This window comes from Podarcis pityusensis (assembly GCF_964106645.2).
Source record: "Podarcis pityusensis genome assembly, chromosome: 4".
Classification (NCBI taxonomy): Eukaryota; Metazoa; Chordata; class Lepidosauria; order Squamata; family Lacertidae; genus Podarcis; species Podarcis pityusensis.
The window spans coordinates 43896033-43911012 of record NC_138027.1 but is presented as its reverse complement, the minus strand read 5'-3'; the positions used below and the strand labels follow the sequence as shown (position 1 = coordinate 43911012).

Below are 14980 nucleotides of genomic sequence, written 5' to 3'. Positions count from 1 at the left end.
CTATGGATTCTCTCATCATTCAGCTATCACTTTATAGCTGATGTAAAAGTTACATGTGGTGGAAATTCTATCTCTGATTTAACCCTTGTCAGACAAGTATCTTTCTTGCATGTTCCAGGCTGTCCTATTACAGTGGTACCTCCGGTTACAGGTGCTTCAGGTTACAGATGCTTCAGGTTACAGACTCCTCTAACCCAGAAATAGTACCTCGGATTAAGAACTTTGCTGCAGGATGAGAACAGTAATTGCGCGCCGGCTGTGTGGCGGCAGCGGGAGGCCCCATTAGCTAAAGTGGTACCTCAGGTTAAGAACAGTTTCAGGTTAAGAATGGACCTCCAGAACAAATTAAGTTCTTAACCCGAGGTCCCACTGTACTCCCAAGGCTGAAGTTATTACTGTAATCACAAGTGAAAATACGTTGCAGGTGGTGGACAATCTCACACACACTGACTCCTGTACTGCATACAGTAAAACAATATCACACAGCCACAAGCTTGTCCTCTGAACTTTGTGCCCTAGCAGTTTTCAAGTTTTGTGCAAGTTTCTCTAAGGCAATATGCTGCAATTTTTCATACCAATATCCAAGGACATTAATTTGGAAATCCAGTGTTTGGCTCCCATTGAGACCAAAAGTGAACTATGAATTTATTATGGTGCAAATCTATGTCACACATCTGAGTCACTGCATCCAATTTAACATATTCCCATGTGTCCCTTAGAAAGTTTTTGTCATTTTGCCAACAGTCAAGGCATAAACTTCAGAATTGCACTTCTTTGTTGTGCAAGGATAGTCTATATGATAAACTGAATATTGTCAGTACAAAAAATGTGAGAGATGAACGGCTATTTTGCTAGTGTGAAATGTTCTGAACCACATAGTTGTCTACATAAACTGTATTAATTTTCTGGAGTTCTGCTAACACAAAGGGAAACCATTTTTACAGTTCCTGAACTTGGGTACAGCAGAAGGATAAAGTGTTTCTCATGAGGAAAACGCAGGGTTTTCACTTTCTTTGAAATGTATAATTCTATCGGTCATTAGGACACTCAATGGGTTAATATACCCACAAATCGCTTCCCTAATGTACAGTGGAGCATCTTAATGATTCTTTTGCTGTTCCTTACCTGTAACAGGAGACATATTACAAAACTTATTGGGATGGTGGGAAAGACTGAATACATTCAATGAGCCCTCTAAACAGTCCTGCTAAATGCCCTTAAAAAGCACCTTAGAGCATAATTGAGAACATGAAAACTTCAAATGACTAATCTTAAACTAGAATCTCCATTAAGAAAGTGACTGTGGAAACCTTGAGAATTTTAAAATGCTTCTGATACGAGCTTATAGATAACAGTTCAGAAGAACCAAGAGAAAGAGTAGGAAGAGGAAGGAAGGTATATGAAAAAAACGTAGAATAGTGAAAAGTCCTATCCCTGCAATTTAGGTTAAGAGCCTAAACTGAGATACCAGTAGACATATGATCAGTCTTGGCTTTGAAACCAACAACATTGAAAGACTTCCAGGTCAGCGCCATCGGTGAATGGCGGAGTTCCTCCGAGCGGAGGAACGGGCTCTGTGGAAACTGGGTCTTCCCACCACGGCGAAGGTGGGGACCCGCTACAAATCCCAGGTGGAGGAAGCCTGGGAACGTGGGGTTCGGCAGGGCACCAGGAGCGCCCCCCCTACTCACCGGGAACCCCATTTTGGGGTGCCGGAGCGAAGTGGGGTGAGTGGCGTGGTACTGCGAACTGATTGCTATTTTCACGGAGTGAAGCCGCACAGCCATTGCCGGAGAGCGCTGACTTTTTCCTGTGGACAATTGGATTTAAAACAAGTACCCGTGAGTAGAAACGGAAAATTGGATTAAGAAATATTTCAATTTGGCATCGAAGCGGGAAGGTTCAAAACAGGAAGTCTGCCTTCCGCTTTTTGTATATAGACTAAAGCAAAAACTTTGTAAGCTAAAGCCTGGAAAGCTGTTAAAAAAGTCTACATTTCCTTCATTCAGAATTACTGAAACCCCCTTGGAAGCAGGAGAAAAGGGGGGGGGGGCTTTGTTCAACCCTAGCAGGAGAGGGAGTGAAGAAGGATAAGTTTCCACCGTCTCTAACCTGGGAACGGGGTGTCAGAGACAGAAACTGTTGGAGAGGTTCATTGACTGTGAATGGAATACTTTGACTGATAGCTAAAGAAGAGAAACAAACTGATTCCAATGTTGCCTTTTGCATTCTAAAGAAACAAAATATCTGAAAAATATCTGAAAAATGAAAGTAATTTTCCTTTGTTGGACTTGCCTTAAAAAAAATGGATACAAATAGAAATTGTCTCCTCTAGAGGGAGCTTGTTAAATTGTTGCTGCAGTATACTTGAGGACTCAACAGCTGTGAGATTAAGATCGTGGGATCAGTCTCTTCTGACCTTGACTAAAGATGAGCTGGGAGGAAGATTGGGTGCTTGCTCTATGCAAGACAAGTGCCTTGCTGGAACAGATGCATGAGAAGATGGATTTGATGAATGAGAAAAGGGATTTGATGACCGTTGTGGTTAATAACTGTGGACAAACAGGGAACACTGATACAGAAATCATTCAGGAACCAACTCATGAACCTGTACTGTCTGGGCAGGTGCAGAAGATAATGGAGGAGGATGCGGTTGCACCTCAAATAATACAAATGGAGAGACCCGAGGCCCTACAGGAGCATAAGCCGCTGTCATTGAAGATTGAAGTTGGAGTGGGCCAGGGGGAGTTTGGAGCTTAGGAGGTTCCTAACTTTGGAGAGACCTGGAAATATGCTTTTAAATACTTTTTGGACTATAGCGATGACTGTGGGGAATGGGTCTGTGGGGAATGGGCGGGTTTGATGAAGAGAGATGGAGACAATTTTGGGTTGGAAATCCCCAGAGTCCTACTCCTCAATGAGAAAGGAAAGAAATTAAGAAAGAGACCAACAAAAGACAAGGAAAAGGGCAAGTATAAACAACAACAAGAAGAACTGCAGAAGGGACATGGAAGAGACTTAAGGGCCTCGGATATAAGGCTTCCAGGTTGATGGACTAGATGGAATAGACAGTAAGGACTGACACGATCCGAGACCAGGAAGAAGAGATGTTGGATGAAGATTGGAAAAAATTTACAAATAAAAACTTTCTATTTAGGGAATTAGCTTAAAATTAATGAATATTAGGGAAAATGTTGGAATGAAACTATATGACTCTAGCAGAAATGATATCAGGAGTTATGTATATTTGAAAACTAAGATTTAAGCTTTAAGGTATTTTAGGGTAAGATAAGGTTAAATAAACTAAGGTAATTTGAATAATAGAATATGGGGAAAGATGGAAAGGATTTGTTGAGCTAATTATTAGGTTAAATTGTTAAGATAAATTTTGTAACAAAAAATTGAGAAAGATGGAAAGAATTTGCTGAAATAACTAATTGAACTAGATTGCAAGAAGGGAGGTGTGAGGAGGTCAATGAAACAAGCAAATGGAAGTTATAGATATGTAATTTGGGATTTGTGTTTTTTTCTTTTTTTCTGTTTTCCTTTTTTCTTTGTATTTTTTTGCTGTATTGTTGTATTGGTTTTTGCGTTGTTGTTTCCCCCCCCCTCTTTTTTATGTATTATTGTGTTGTTTCTTATTTTTTCTTTATTTTTTATAATTCTGAAACTACTAATAAATATTTTTTTTTTTTTTAAAAAAAAGAAATGCAGATTATGTGTGTGAATCTGATTGGATGAGGGGATTATGGGAGCTACTTTCCTTGGGAATTTTTCCAAGCAATATTTCGCTAATCAAGGCCCAATTCAACCTATGTTTTTTAATGTAAATATTCTCTCTCTCTCTCTCTCTCTCTCTCTCACACACACACACAGAGAGAGAGAGAGAGAGAGAGAATGTGTATGTGCCAAAAGCATGTACTCTAATCCTGATGAACTGCCTACCCAGACAGTTTCTTCTGTTATAATCATGACAGACACTTTTCAAGCATTTTTCTGAACACATGAGCATTAAAATTGCATGCAAGCCCCCCCACCCCACAAATCCTTGCAAGGTTCTTGGCTTCTGTCAGACCTTTGTCCATTCAGCACAAAGCTCTGAAGGGGGACAATGGGGTGTGCATACACCCCCTCCCCCCCGCAATTTACACCCTTGCATGTTCAGGTAAAAGCTCCTCTTAAGCTGTTATTTGCCATACTAGAAAAATGCATATGCAAATGTATCATATGCATATTGTGACAAATTGCAGAATGGGGGAATTTTCATCAGGTAAACAACATTGGTGTGTGTAGGGTTTAGTCTCTTCACGTGCTCCCTCTATGGACCAGAGTCCTTCCTGGCTCCCAGGGTTAAACTTAGGATAAATGCAGCCACATTTGCCTGTTGTATGTTTTAGAAATAACTGCTTTCACATTTCATCCCAACACTTATTTTTAAGCTGTTCTTTTGTCCATTGCTCCTAAAAACATTTTTTTTTAGAAAGAAAGAAAACAAATTTTTGTTTCTCACTATTTATTTTTAGTTTTGCAAGCTAGAGCTTTTATGAAACCCAAATTGCAGGTCTAATGAGAACTGGCATTTGCTCACTGAACAGAAGAAAAGCATCGTGGTTCTTACTGCATCGATAACAATGTTTGAGCATAAACATAAAAAGAAACAGGAAAGCCTGGACTGCACTAGCTTACAATCCAATTAGTTCATGTGACCACATTGGATATCTCCTACTTCTGAAATGGCCTGTTGCCATTTAGAGTCAATTGGGATGGCAGCGATTACTTCTCATATTGTTTCCAACTCAAAACATATTCATTCTTCTGTGCTTGACCACCTGTTCATAATACTGAAATGTTTAATGCACATTTGTTATCTTCAACAGATAAGGATCTTCCATTTAATTTCTTTGAAGAGGCAGGATCTCCCAGAATTGCAGGAAGATGATAGTGATGAAGCACAATACCAGCTGATAACTGTTGATGAAGGAGAGTTGGTAAATGCACCCTACCTAGACTTCTCAAAGCTATGGGCCACTCAACAGTGTACTTGAATAAATTAATTCAATCAATTCTGGCTCAGAATGTAATAGAACAACATGGAGAGAGGGAAGTAGAGTGATATCAGAAATTCACATTTCTAGGCTGTGTTTACCATATTATTGAAAGGGTGCTTGTTGTGTAATGGATAATCTGAAAGTGAAGTAGCCAGCATTAACCAGCATGTTGTCCTCAGTTTTACAGATCTCATTATTATATATACCAACAGCAGGGCTAATGGTTTTGGTGCATCACAAAGTGTGTACAAGACCTCTGCATCCTATTTTGTACCCATTTAATTCAGTTGCCACAGGTGCAATACCCATTCTTTGCAAAGGAAAATGGGCCTGCACTTTCCCCTCTCATTTATTGGCAGGAGAAAGTTTCTCTGGATAGGTGAGCTGAAGAGGAGAGTTGGGGGGGGGGGGAGAGATTAGTCAGCTGCCACCGCATCCCTATAGGATTCTCAATCCACACTTAATAGGCTTTTCCACTGTCAAGTTAGGGAGGAGGACTGATATTATGGGGTTAATCCAGACAAAGTAAAGTATGTTTAAGTTTGTCACATTCCAATGGGAGAAGGTTGAGGACAGTGCTGTGCCAGGCCATTTTACTGGCTGAGTGGCACTGTGGGTTAAACCACAGAGCCTAGGGCTTGCCGATCAGAAGGTCCGCGGTTTGAATCCCCGTGACGGGGTGAGCTCCCGTTGCTCGGTCCCTGCTCCTGCCAACCTAGCAGTTCGAAAGCACATCAAAGTGCAAGTAGATAAATAGGTACCGCTCCGGCGGGAAGGTAAACGGCGTTTCCGTGTGCTGCTCTGGTTCGCCAGAAGTGGCTTAGTCATGCTGGCCACATGACCCGGAAGCTGTATGCCGGCTCCCTCGGCCAATAAAGTGAGATGAGCGTTGCAACCCCAGAGTCAGCCACAACTGGACCTAATTAGGTCAGGGGTCCCTTTACCTTAAATCTTTCCTGCCAAGTAAAGGCATATAGTTCAGTGATAGATATCCACAGCATTGAAATTCAGTGTCAAAAATAGCCTGCTTTCATTTGCATGACATCAATCAAGTTCTGATAATGAGCAAATAGGTGAACAGTGACAATTCCCACACCCATTTCTATTTTGATCTGAACTCTGTGTCATTAGTACCCAAGGTTGGCAAGTTATTTTGGCATCTGAGAGAGAAAATCCCAGAAGTGCCTTTCCTTCAGAATAAAAATACAATATTTAACAAACCAGTTCCTGCCCTTTCGTGACACCCACAATCAGCTACATTAGACAGCAACCTCCTCAACCTAATAGTAGCACCAGTCCTGGAAAGAAATACTTACATTCTTGAATTCTAACTGATTTTAATGAATGTGCTTAACTGTGATTTGGATTGTGTATTTTCTTTCTCTATACAGTGACCATATTAAAAGAGGACAGAAAAGACTCAGAGATTAAACACAGAAATAGCTACAGGTGTTAGCAGTGAAAATGTCATGCTGATTAATATGGGGGAAATACTTCAAATGATATTTGGGAAGCTGATAGTGGAAACTCTAATGTCAGAAGTTCTAAACAGCAAATCAGTTTGTATGATTAAATACATAATCCAGAAATGAATTTTGAGATGCTAAAGGAATACAGGAAAAAAATCCCTGGCCTCTTCATATAACTGCAGTCATGGGGGGTGGGAGGTGGAAATGCAGTCAACCAACATTTTCCAAATGTGAAACAAGCTTAGCAACAGAGATACAAGTCATTGTCTAGAGTGACCCATTCAAAAAAAGGATATAAAACAGAGTTGGATGATGGGACTAGAAGAAAAAGAAATAGGGGAAACAAACACAGAAAAGCAAGAAGACAAAGGTACTGAAGAAAATAGAAATATAACTAAGGATGAGCAAATCTGTCAATTCTGGTGTCTCTCTGTTTCAAATTTATCCGATCTTAAATTCAGCTTTTCAGATTTCCACATCAGCATGGGATTTTAAAATAAATAAATAAATAAAAGGTCATCATGAAAATTCATCAGTGTTAAAAAAGAAAGTAGAATTATTCTGTGTTCACAACATACAGTGAATATATATGTTGATTCCATTGATATATGTGCTTTTGTGTACACTTTCCCCACGGATAAACATTTTTGTACACATTGTTTGGGTGGCGAACTGCATTGCAAAATTTGGAGAGGTTTGAATTTCAAAAGATGGTTGTGTTTCATTTTGCACATTGTTTTGGAAAGTGCAAATCTGGTCACTTCACCTTTATATGCAAACTGGATTGAATTACTCCCTCATCCCTAGGTATGTCGACTACAGTTTTGTTATGTTCTGTCTCCTCTGACTATGGGTAACAGAGAATGGGAGTGAAGAGCAAAATATGAGTGAGGACAAAGAGTGGAAACGGATAGGCCAGTCCAGCTTATCTTTCTTATTTTTCCACTTGCTTGCATATACTATGTAAGAAACAGAGATGTTTAAACTCTCCAAAGTTCTTCTGGGCTGGGCTTTCCCCAAGTTTCCCAGAAATAAAAATAGACCACACTGAGGGCTTGAAAGAAAACCACCAGCATCCCTTCTGCATTGACTTGCCAGCTCCTCCCAAATACCCACTTCCATTTCCTCTGTGGCAGTGATGAGACAGACATGGAAAAGAGAGGAACACAGTTTCCCCACTCCATTGCCCCAGTACGCTAGCTGATAGTACATTCAATGACTGTGCAGCCTGTGTACCCACATACTTGAACCATACACTTGCTCAGTTATTTATATGTAATGTTCAGTGACTGTTCAGTCTGTCCATTTGAATACACAACAGATGAACTGTACACACCTTCACACAAATGTGTAGAGATTGCTTGTACTTGTGTTCAGTTTAAAGGACATGGGAGGGCATAAAAGACTATGGGAGCTGTAGCTTTACCCAAAGGAGCTATAATTGCAGGATCTCTAGGGAGCTAATCCCATGCATCCCATTACACTATTAACCAATGTAATGAAGTAATGAAGAGAAAGAGAGAGAGACTTATTTTCTCTCTTTTTGTGATGTTGCTGCTGCTCTTTCCACTGAGAAAGGAAGGGAAGAGCAGTGATAGGCTGGCAGGGGGGAAGCCAGGGATCTTAATGCAAAAGATTGAGACTTGAAATGGTCACCTCTTGTTTGGGGGCCTGTTTTTTTATGAATCACAGAATGTATTTCCTGGCATCTCTAATCAAGATTTTATATTACTGGTAAAATATCCCATTTTTGCCAAAGCGAAGCAAAATATCTGAGCCTTTTTTTCTGTTTGAGAAAATGTTTGGCATGATATTCCTAGAAACAAAACACAAGCATCTATTTGGAAATGCCTAAAGTGGTTTGGTATGGTGTCATCTTGCACAAATGTACAATACAGGAACTAATTGAAGCATATGGCCATCAAAAGGGAAAAGGACTGATTGCATGCCGATTTCCAAACACTTTCCACATTGTTGCTGAGAAGATCCTCCTCCACCTTCATATCTCCACATTGATTTTGGCATGGGTTTAATATGCAAATCTAAGGTCACCTGTTTCCCACTAGCTATTAATAAACTAGCAGTCTGTAATCCTACCTCCCTGAAAGCTAATCATTAGAAAGGAAATGTCACTCTAACATTACAGTCATTAAAAAAATAAAGCGAGATCAAAAGCTTATTCAGTTTGGTTTGATGACCTCCCTAGTACAGCGAGAGCTTCCAAATGATTGCCTTCTAGACAATTCTTACAGAGAACTGCTGACACATTGTCCTCATGGAGAAGAAACCTGCAGTTGGTCCTTGTAGCTAACAAAACCTTTTAAGCTCCAACCAGCAATTCCATGCAGAAGAAATGATTAAGGAAATGCCACCTCCAGGCATGAAAAAAAACTTTGCACAATAAACCAGATGGGATAAAATTAGACTGTGTTATCAAGACTGAAAAGCTAAACGTTAATGCTGTAATTGCAGCCAAGAAGACTGCTATATGGAGCGCTGATAAAGTTGCTTTGAATTAGAGATGGTTATGGATTAAAATACAAATTGCTATCCTCCATGTGAAAGTACAAAATGTTAGCAGCCATTTTGCTTTGGAAAGCACAGTTTTGCTGAAATTGTGGCTGGTGAAATCTCCTCTGATATTGCTAGCAAAAATGCTAAAATAGAAGCTAACATGTGGTTTCACTATATGTTCTCTGTTCTTCTTCACTGGCTTAAGCCAGGATGTTAGATAGATGCCCAAGAAGATGTTACAGGATCAGACAGAAAGTTTTGTGTTTAGAAAAAAAAAATGATTTAGAAGTCAAAAGGATAAATGCTGTTTCTTAGAAGATAGAATCACCAATATGTCATGTGAGAATAGTAGAAGTCTTGCAATAAACTGATATTACTGGAGATGAAGTGTGTGAGGGGGGATCATAATAATAGACAGAGAAGAATCAATAGTGTTGCGGCATCTTAGAAACTCAAGGAAGAAGACAATCAAGGTGCATAACCCAGCTGGTAGTATTACAGGCAGCAGAAAGTAAAAAAAAAGCCATTATATTTGGTAAAATGAAATGGGTGAACATCAGTACAGGGAGCCTCTTGGTTTATGAAATGAAACAAAAGTCATAGATATAAACATCAAGTGCTCTAGTTGTTTGGCAATGAAGGTAAGAGATGAGTGATCTCAGACAAGAAGGCTAGGAAGGAATGTGTGTGTTCATAGAATGAGGGAAGGTAAAGCATGTAAGAAAACAGAAAGCAAAAAGAGACTGATGACAATAACATTTCCCAGCATGCAGTGTGTCTTGGGGCCATTTCTTTTTTCACGTCAAGAGTTATTCCATATATTCCAGTCAAACTCTGTTATAGGAACACATTTTAAACATGGAGACTACATGGTCACATTACTGGGAAGAGAACAGTGGTTTCAAACCCCCCCCCCCCCCAGTTTCTGTTCCTAGCCTAATTTTGACTCATAGGGCTGCAGGCTCTTGTCCTCATAACATACATAAAATATGCTGCTGTATTTATTTCATACGCAGTACCATTAGTTGTAAAGATAAAAAACCAACTCCTCAAAGTGGTATAAATCACATCACAGGTATCATAATAAGTTCCAGAACCTCTCTGGTAGGCTCCATTGGCATTATAAGACACCAAGGGAGGCATTCATGGTAAGCTCCAGCACCTTTCCCCCCCCCTAGAAAAATACTAGTTTTTAAATGGCTCAGGACTGCCATACCTCAAATAACTGACCCGGACCCTGCAATTACCAACTGTGTGCCCCCTCCACGACAGGTTGGGAGGGTGGCAACATGAGAGCAGGCCTTTTTTGCTGTGGCTCCCCATTTTTTGCAAGCTCTCCCCAGGGAGGCTCACCTGGTGCCTTCATTACAGTGGTACCTCGGGTTAAGAACTTACTGAAATTCATTCTGGAGGTCCATTCTTAACCTGAAACTGTTCTTAACCTGAGGTACCACTTTAGCTAATGGGGCCTCCCACTGCCTCCACGCGATTTCTGTTCTCATCCTGAAGCAAAGTTCTTAACCTGAGGTACTATTTCTGGGTTAGCGGAGTCTGTAACCTGAAGCGTCTGTAACCCGAGGTACCACTGTACATATCTTTCACTGCCAAGCAAAATCATTCCTTGTTTCCCAGGACTTTGGCTAATTAAACACTCTGGCCTTTTAAACTGTGAGGGAGTATTGTTTTTGTTTCTTACTATATTATGTATTTTTGTGTTTCTCTGTGGAAAACTGCCCTATGATCCTTGGATTAATGACAATATAGACATTATTATTAATAGTAAGTCCCTGGTTCCATCCTTAGCATCTCCAGGTGGGACTTGGAGAGATACGTGCCTGAAATTCTGGTGAATTATTGCAGGACTTACGGACAACAGTGAGTCAGAAGAACAAAGGCATCTTCCTATATTTCTAGGTGGAAATTCAGACCCGTTATACTTCCTCACTCTTTTGAAAATGTTTCGTGGTGTCAAGAGTTGTTGGTTCTAGATATTCAGTTCAGGGGCAGGTGAATAGCAATCTGCTCTCCTCTTCTTCTTCCAGCAAATGGTTTTCAACACCATAACATTACGTCCTCAAAGCTCTTGTGTTCATTGTATAGGGACTAACATTGAACATTTCATTGGCATTTGGAAGATGACTTCTGGGCAGAAGTAATAGAATCAAAGAATCAAAGAATTGCAGAGTTAGAAGGGGCATCTAGTCCAACTCCCTAATATCTTAAAGACTATCAAATTTCTTACGGCATAATCTCTTGTGGATCCAAATAAATACCTGGTTCATTATTTGGATCCACAAGAGATTATTTTTTGCTCTATAAGACTCACTTTTTCCCTCCTAAAAAGTAAGGGGAAATGTGTATGCGTCTTATGGAGCGAATGCAGGCTGCGCAGCTATCCCAGAAGCCAGAACAGCAAGAGGGATTACTGCTTTCACTGCGCAGCAATCCCTCTTGCTGTTCTGGCTTCTGAGATTCAGAATATATTCTTGTTTTCCTCCTCCAAAAACTAGGTGCGTCTTGTGGTCTGGTGCGTCTTATAGAGCGAAAAATACGGGGTGTGTGTGTGTGTGTGTGTGTGTGTATTCAGTTCAGCACTTTTACTCTTCACAGCATCTCAACTGGCTTCCAAATGCCAAAGAAATTTCTAGGAAACACTAGTATGAGCAGCAGAATTCTTTACGTACTAGGTAAAGTTATGAATATTTTCCAAAAATCTGCTTAATCAAAGAAAGCAAATTAACAGTATGTTAAATCAAGCTTGCTTTTGTGTCTGTATGTCTGTGGTAACTGACAAGTCACCAGATGCTGAAGATCAATAAGTGTTTTGCATATTTTAATTATTCTTCTGGGTTTAGATCTTAATTACTCTTATGAACTTCAGGTAGTTTTGGCAGACAGAGTTTACCTTGAAGCTGTGTGCTTCACTGTTGTTTCATCAATTAATACAAGATGCCCGCATGCTGGTGTAGTAGTTGAGTCTGTCACTGCTTTTCATCCTGGCAACTCCCACTGAATAATAAAATTTCAAAATAGACAGGTTTTACTGTGTGTCTTCCTAACTATATAGCTGGGTGCATTTCACATGTCATCATAGCAGGAGCTCAGGATTTATATTTAATTCTATACTATTTATTTCAACTGAAGACAACTGAAGCCACGTAGCTATGTGAAAGAGCACATGTTTTGCATGCCAAAAATCTCAGCAGAGGCTTTGCATGCAGGTGCAGGATCAGATACCACAGTGAATTGCAATTTTGTTTTGTATATTTAAGCCATCAAATGCCCTGGTGAGCATTAATGTTTGTAAATTCCTTCTAAATGTTAATAATGAATAGAGTGGTTCACCACCAGAGGCCTCATTGTAGCCATTAACCTTGTTTATTATGACAGTACCGGTTAACCCCAGCGTTAAACAACCTGTATTATTGACACCTGATTAGTAGCTTTGTAGTAAGCCAATGGTTGCCATTTTGTTATTTTGATGCGATCTTGTCTGAAATATATTTCTCTATTGGTATCTATGTCATAAATGAAGAATAAAGCAACCAGTGATATTTCATTGCCAAGAGTACTATTTACTATTTATATACATGAGGCCCAGAATCAGTCAGCAACTCTAAATCTGGTAAAAGTCCCTGTCTTTTCCAATCAATCAGAATGATTCACAGAACGGGACATATAACAGATAGCAATTTGGGAGGTGGTTGGCTGTCACAATGTGTAGGAGCAGATTACCGGAGATCATATAATATTTGCATGGAGGGGTAGAATAGACACAAAATGGTTTCCTTGAAGTACTTTCTTGAACTCTTTTCTTTCACTATATTATTATATCTAGGAAAGTAGAAGTTTGGAATTATGACAAAATGATGTTGCAGTTAGATGCACATTTGTTTCCGATTCGTGGATATAGTGTTAATGGCAAAATCTAGGACTTCCCTTTCCTTACCCCCTTAAAAGAAATCAAATGTTAATGACTGTACATTGAACCACTGCTGCATCTTCTCATGATGATTTCCATTCCCAGTGGTGTGATAAACTACAGAGTGACTGAATAAACACTTTGGTTTTAATTACACTTGTAGTCTGTGTCTATATACACAGTGGTATTCCCTGAGCAAAACTTGAGTATACATATTATAGAAAATGTTTTTTTAAACTTATGACTTATGGGTCTTTAATTTCATCTCAGGGTTCTGCTGACTACATATCTAACCTGGCACATTCTTTGCAGATTTATACTATCTCTACAGCCAGAAGGCAGAAGAATTATAGCCCAATAATTTTCAGACAGCAGCTTACTCTATTTAAACTCCACAGGTTTCTTTAAATTAATAGCAATTAGCTCACTCATATTTGTGGAGGACACATGGTAGCAGCTTGTAATTACCTAGTACCTTACTAACATTGCTAGATGCTGTGCAGTGTACAGAAAGGGTTGCTAGTGGTAAATTATGCATCATTAGCATTCTTTAAGTTTGCATTATCTAAAGTGAAACTTTATGACTTGTTAATATCATGTCCTTTATCATCTGACCTCAGCCTGGCCCATCACTTCAGCGATAAAATTAAAGAAGGGGGTTGCAGTGCATCAGATAGCATGAAGCAGACCTTTATTACATCAGCAGCAGCAACAAAATCCCTGAAACCCCATAAAGCAACATGATTACACAACATGGGGTGTGCTCCCTTTGGTACTAAAATGCTCTCCTCTTTGCATAATGCAAATAAATTGATGGAATTTAGTATTTACGAGGGAGATAATCTGCCACAGTACATAAATCAAAATGAAGCTGCAGAGGGTGGGCTGCACAAATGGGCTGAGTCACAGTCACACTAACCAGGCTTTGAGACATATTTTACAGTAGCCTGCATATCTGTGCACCTCCCAGAATAAATCCTCTTAAATGATTGATGGGGATGGACATTCTCTCAAGATGTGAATGCTGGAAATGTGTAATAAATCAATCAATCTAGAGTCTGAACAGACACCCTGTGTCTGCTATCTGCATATCAGGCTTTTGTTGTTCTCCTTCACTGCTCTGGAAATTTGCCTGGATATTTTTTTTAAGGGGGAATTTGGAATGGTTCTATTTTTTTCTACACTTGCTTGGAATGAAAATTGCCTCAGCTCAGGTCTAAACATTTGCTGATTTAAAAGGGCAGAATTACAACATATAAGGGAGCCTGTAACTAAGTGTTGCATTGTATCCTCACCCTTCAAAAACCAGGACTCCGGTCCACAATTCCAAACAGGCAAGCCGTGGCCTCTTATGGGAACTTGATTCCATTCCTCATTTTCCATCCCACCAAAGAGGACATTGAGCCTTCTGTGGCTATTGAGTATGTTCAGTTTTTATTGGGTTCTTTGGGATGATTTCCCCTTGCATTCCCTCCCCCAGGGTTTTGTTTTGTTTGCCTTTCTGCAAACACCAGCATCCCTAAGAGCTTCCCTCTTGTTTTGGCTACAGTCCTATCAGCACATAGCAACTAAATTTGCTCTTATGAGAGAAAAGAAACTTTCTGTTTCAACAAATGGAGTTACAATGTGTATTATGATTTTTAAAACACACACACAAGTGAGATCATTTTTAAACTGGATTGTTCTATGATTGTAAATTAATGTCTTTTATTAGGACTATAAGTCGATTTAGTTATCTCAGGAATACCTTAATCAATGGGGTGCTACAGTAGGAGTTGTAGTTCAATGTAAGTGATGTACTGGTGTGGGGTGGCCCAACTTTGAATATATGCTTCTCAATGCCAGCCTCTCTTAAGACACTACATATTACCTGGATCCATTTCAGTCCATCTTTTTGTCCAGGTTCAGTTCTGAAAGTACGAATTTCCCACAAGAAAAAGACATTGTTGGGAAGGAGTTCAATGAACCTGTGAGGCAGCATTTGACCTGTTTGGGATGAGGCTTCAGCTGCACTTCCACTTAGGGAT

At 39.7% G+C, this 14980-nt stretch overlaps 1 long non-coding RNA gene across 1 annotated transcript in view; it reads right to left on the bottom strand.

Moving 5' to 3' along the window:
• Positions 1-14980, bottom strand: part of LOC308474959 — a 46131-nt gene that overhangs the window by 18983 nt on the left and 12168 nt on the right. The window contains exon 2 of the long non-coding RNA XR_013985058.1: positions 11937-12040. This is a non-coding gene — a long non-coding RNA (uncharacterized lncRNA). The remainder of the gene's footprint in view (positions 1-11936; positions 12041-14980) is intronic.